Source organism: Hyaena hyaena, unplaced genomic scaffold (genome assembly GCF_003009895.1).
Source record: "Hyaena hyaena isolate Hyena2069 unplaced genomic scaffold, ASM300989v1 scaffold_331, whole genome shotgun sequence".
In the NCBI taxonomy this organism is placed as follows: domain Eukaryota; kingdom Metazoa; phylum Chordata; class Mammalia; order Carnivora; family Hyaenidae; genus Hyaena; species Hyaena hyaena.
The window spans coordinates 526,355-531,954 of NW_024080965.1; the positions used below are offsets into that span (position 1 = coordinate 526,355).

The 5,600-nt window shown below is 49.2% G+C and overlaps 1 long non-coding RNA gene across 1 annotated transcript; it reads left to right on the forward strand.

Moving 5' to 3' along the window:
- Nucleotides 1-3,765: 3,765 nt before the first annotated feature.
- LOC120243221 lies at nt 3,766-5,600 on the forward strand. The gene is made up of 3 exons (XR_005531247.1): nt 3,766-3,950; nt 4,413-4,487; nt 5,137-5,600. It is a non-coding gene; the product is annotated as an uncharacterized LOC120243221 (long non-coding RNA).

Consider the following 5,600-nt stretch of genomic DNA (forward strand, 5'->3'; position numbering starts at 1 on the left):
AGATCTAAAATGCATACGTATACAAGAAACAATGTATTTTTCACAGATACATACATACCAAAGGACATAACCCAAATACAATATATTAAGTGTCTTTGGGGGAAGGGGGTAATATGAGCAGTGATGGAGATGAAGGGAAGAAAACTAAGCATAGAAAACAAGAGAAGGCCCTGTATGAGCCCATGATCCTGCTGCACAGTCGGGGAGTGTGGTTAATTGAACTCTGCATGGGAGGCCCACCCCAGCCAAAACAGACACTCCATTCCCCGCCGCACATACAAACTACAGCTTGTGCCAGGTTGTTGGCTCCCTTAAAATCAAGTCTGGGGCCTCTAAGATGGCAAGCAGAAGGCCATTCAGGTGGATCCTGGGGTGCAGGCAACGTTCCATTTCTTGACACGCATTATGGGGTGTTCATTTTATAACTGTTAAATTGCACAAATAAGTTGTGTGGATTTTCCTTTATTGTTCTTTACATCTCATTGAAAAACAGGACCTCTTTTTGAGCTTCTCCAGTGAAACGGAGACAGGGGGGTTGAACATTTGTTGCCTAACCTTGCCACACAAGGTTCCTGCCTCCTTGTCTCTGAGGGGTTCTGAAAAACACAGTTCCAAAACCTTCAGTGTGGTCCAGCTCAGTTTCACCGAGAAGCAAACTGCAGTTTGTGTGGGGCCCTTTGGGATGGCCTCTCATCTTCCAAAAGTGGCTAAATCGTTGTTTGGCTGTAATGAGTCCTGACAAAACCAATGATGCCAAGGGATGAAGGCTCTGGTCACTCTTGACCCCAGAAGGCTGCCCTCTATGGGCCAGGCACTGAGCTGGGCACAGGCACCAGCAAGAGAGGATCAGTGAGAGAGGGAGATAGAATCTGAAGGAGGCTCCAGGCTCTGAGCTGTCAGCACAGAGCCCGATGCGGGGCTCAAACTCGCAGGCTGTGAGGTCATGACCTGAGCCGAAGTTAGACGCTTAACCAAGCCACCCAGGTGCCCCCATAGGAACCTATATCTGCTTGAGAGGACAGATAGAACCCCAGGAACAGACCCATGAAGTCCATCCAAGTGATTCCTCTGCCTGGAAACCCTTCTGCTGTCCTTTTCCTGACCCTGTCAGATCCTGTGCTTGTCAGTCCCCAACTTCAGCCAGAGTCCTGTTGGGAGAGAGTTAAAAAGGGAGAGTGCTGATTTCCTGCCAGCCCTCACCTGAACCCAGGTTCACCTCTTTGGCTTGAAGCCATCTGTCAGGGAGCCGCCCCTTCTTTTCAGAAGTTACCTGTATGTCAGTTTCTTTCTTTTCTTTTCTTTTTCTTTTCCTGTATGTCAATTTCAGTTGTGTGTTTAAAGATGTTCCCTGGGTGAGGGGAGAAAAGGAATCAAATGACTTGTGGATATTCCCTTTTCCCAGAACAACTGATCCCTCAATATCCCATAAAGTAAAATGTTAGATCTTCTTTTAATCTCTATTTCATGGAAGATGACCATGGAGGTGATGTAACTTGCCCAAGGTCACCAGCAGAGTGAGTTCAGGGCAACAGATCTGTCTCACTCCAGAGCACGGAGCCATCCAATCCTCTCCAGGAGCCATCAGGGTAGGGACAGGGGTGGAAGGGGGGCTCAAAACCAAGTGCATTTCTAACTCTGGAAGGAGACCTGTGGGAAAATACCTTTTCATCCCCTCTGTAGAGGGACTGGGGTCTTTGCAGGAGCTGAAGTTCTGCTGGCCTATGTGGCCCAGAGGTGCCGCGGCCAGTGCCTCGCCCTCCTCCATGCTGCTCTAAGGCCAGGCTCCGTGGATGCTTCGTGTGGGTGGGAAAAACCAGGAAGGGTGGAAAAAACAGAACTGGTGGCTATTTTTGGGACTCGGAGCTATTCTGAGGTGGGGAGAGCGAGTCCAGAGGAACAAATCCTGGACTTTAAGAGAAAACACTAGGACAGGGCTGTCAGGAGCCCCACGCTTAGCAGCGGCTGCAGTGTCTGCGTGTGTGCGGGCGGTCTGTCAATAGCTTTGCAAGGTGGAAATAACCAGCCTCTGGGTCAGGGGAGGCCAGCCGCACTGTAACTGGAGGGACAGGACCCAGAACGCACTGTTAACAAGTGGTGAGCTCCGCCTTGTGGCACTTCAGGGTGATGACAGCCCTGCGCTCAGGCCTGGGCATCTGGGGAAATTTCTTCCTGTGCTTCCCGGAGCTGATGGAACACTTACAGTGTGTTGGGTCCTTCGCTAGCCATTTACATCCACTACCGCACCTTCACAACAGCTGGCACAGAACTGCTTCTCTTCACTAGCACCTGCGCTCACTCTATCCTCGCTTCCTCCCAGAGGAGTCGGCTGACCCCTGCCCCTGGGTCCTGTACCTCTGCCTGCTACCTCTAGAAAGCCTGGCTGTCTCTCTGATGCTTGGTATGCGTTTTACTATTATTGGTTTGTCTAATCGTGTACCTTCACCAGCGGGTCGTAACTTCCTCAGGCAGCTTATTCTCCTTTACAACCATGGCAGAGCGAAGGAACTGAATTAATTTTTGTCAAATGAAAAAAAAAATGATGAATGACGGTATTCCCGGTATGCATAGCCTGGACACCGGGGTGCAGTTCTGCAGTGCCCCAAGCTGGCACCCACTTTAGAGAGAATGTCTCTGAAGGCCATTAACCGGGAAGTTTCTAGCACTTATCTTTGCAAAACCCCAGATGACTACATGTTACGTTTGTTCCTTTGTTTTAGCACCATTCTTTCACGGGTAAGATACCAGGATAGAGGAAGCAAGGGAGGGATTTTATGACATGATCTTCTGGTGTTGAGACAGAGTCCCTGAAGGTTGGTCCTGGCCATGGTTATTGAAGTGGAACAAGAGAATCCAATAGATAATGTCTCCTGGCAGGTGAACCCTGAGAGGGCACTTCAACTGGTCTCTGATCAAGATCAGTGGAGTCAAGGATCACACTGTCGATCTCTCACAAGACTTCAGCCTGTCCCGGTCAGAGGTGTGTGCTCATTCGTCATCTGTGTGTAGTGCTACAAATGGCAGTGCCGTCAGCAAACCCTTGGGCTCCCCAAATGTGCCACAGAAACACCTTTGGCAATTCTCAGAGCACTGGGCAGACTTCCAACACACTCTTTTTACAGATGAAGAAACTGATCCTCAAAGACTACTGTAACGTGCTCACAATCACACAGCAGGTAATTGGCAGAACGAGGAGGGCGATCCAAGTGTGTGGCTCCAAGTGTGTGTGCTTACACTTTGTTTTGAATAAATACTTTACTCACACTGTACAAAATCCAAACAGCTGCAAACAGTGACAAGTCAGCCTTCCTTCCACCCTCTAGGTCAGGTATTCCGTTGCTCTCTCCAGAGAGCCAGAGCTAATCTCCTTGGACATCTTTCCTGAGCTTTCCTATGCATATTCAAACATACTATTCTCTCCCCACAGAGCACACTTGGAGGGTAGCCTGGCCTGTGCTGTGTTCTACATCTTGTTCTCCACACCTGACACTATCCCTTGAGTTTGCTCCACGCCCATGTATTTAGAGCGGTCTCATTCTTCTCATGGATGCACACTATTACACTCACACTCAGTCCTCTACTGATGGGCAGTGAATTTGTTTCCTTTTTGTGAGATCCCAAATAATGCTCCAGTGAATATGTCTGTACACATGCCATCTCAAACGTGCCTTAAGAGGCTTTGATTGTTTGCTCATGTGTTTGTTGCATCATTCATTCCTCTAGGCCCTGAGGACACCAAGATGAGTAGTACCTGGTCCCCTCCCGGAGGAGTGTTGCACATTGGCAGAGACGGGGAGTGGAGCTTGGAAGAAGTACTGGCCATTCTGCCTTTTGAAACCTGAGGCTGACAAGTGGTCTGAGGACTGACCTTCTTCAAGCTCCTGGAAGGATGCTGGGACTCATGTGGACCACACTTTTCTTCATACTCCAACCATGCCCTTCTAAGTCTTCCTGTATGTGACAGTTTTCTGTCCCATTTGTCCAGTCTCCGTTTGGGTAGTGTTCAGGGAAGTTGGTTGGAGACTATAGGTGCAGAATGGAGAGCGCCCTCTTGTGGGTTTCTGTGGAAGTAGTGTAGGAAGACCCAGGATTGCTAGTGTCTTGGGTCTTCCGGCGCTCACTTGAGTACTCTCCAAACCCCTCCTTTGCCTTGGGTGGTAAAGGCAGGGGAGAAGAGTCCTCCCAAATTTTGCCATGCCCTAGTAGAGAGTAGAGGCTCAATTTTAGGGGTGTCCTGTGCCCTAGGCTTTAGGGTGTAAAATTGAGAGAAAAGATGGAGTTGGAGAAATGGGAGTTGGGGAACAAAAACAAAAAGGAAGGAAGGATCAGAGATGGGAAAAAAATAGGTCCACCAAAATGGACTGAGGTCATGCTTAGGGGGAAATTACAAAGACTATACTTTCTTCATTCTTGAGGTTCACAGACCTCTGCTGGTCCCTGGACACCCTTTTCTTTGCAACTAAGATAGTGATGCTCAAACCACCACCCAGGTAAGTGGGGCCCAAATATAGCCAAGTTGGGCAGGGCTGGCCCTTAAGAAGACCCATCCAAGCAACCCCTCCCTATTTGGGAAAGACTCTAAGCTGGACTTATGGCCTGGTTGTAGCCTTGTGCATCTGACCAGCCCCAGGAGAGCCAGTGCCTCTAGGCCCCAGTCTGGTCCTCCCTAGTTCTACTCTACACCCAGTCTGTCTGCTAACCAGTGACATTGGCCATGCCAAATATATCTACCTGCTCTATCATCTGGGACACCCAAGTTCTGGGTCCATGTCTTCTGAGACCAAAGTCCTTCTGCGGCTGTCCTGGATCCTCACTTGGGAGAGGCATCCAGGACTATGGGGATGCTTGCCTTATATGGCCATGGTCATAGGGGGAGAAAGTGGGGACACAGGTGAGAGGATAAAGATGTTCGTCCTGGTACTGGGGGCCTTTACAAGCAGTAGGCAGTCTCTGTGATGGTCCCCACTGATCCCTGCTTGCTATGTAATCTCTCTCCCCTTGCAGAATGACCTTCCCTTGGGTGTGGGCTGTACCCACAGATTTGCTTCTAAAGAATAGAATGTGCCAAAAGTGAGGGAATGTCATTTCTGAGGTTAGGTTATTAAAAGACTGTGGATTCCATCTTGCTTGCTCTCTCAGGCTCTCTTCCTTACTTGTTCTGATGAAGTCAGCTGCCATGTTGTTTGCTGCCCTATGGAGAGACTCACATGACAAGGAACTAAGGGAAGCTACCAGCCTACAGGCATTGAGAAACTAAAGTCTTCAGTCCTCAGTCCCATAGCCCATAAGGAACTGACTTCTGCAAGCAACCATGTAAATGAACTTGGAAGTAGAGCCCTCCCCAGTCACTTCTTCCAGTGAGACTGCAGCCCCAGATGATACCTTGATTGCAACCATGTGAGAGGAAAGCACACTAGAAGATGGTTGGATGAATGTATGATGGGCAAACTCATAGTGTCTACCACACCTTCCATGCAGGTGGCTTGGATGGAACTCCATTGTCCCTCCCAGAAATTCAATGGACTCAACCCAGCTAGCCCATACCTATGATCCCTTTTCATCTTAGCCTCAGCCTAATTATCTCAGGGAAGAAGGACCCTCCC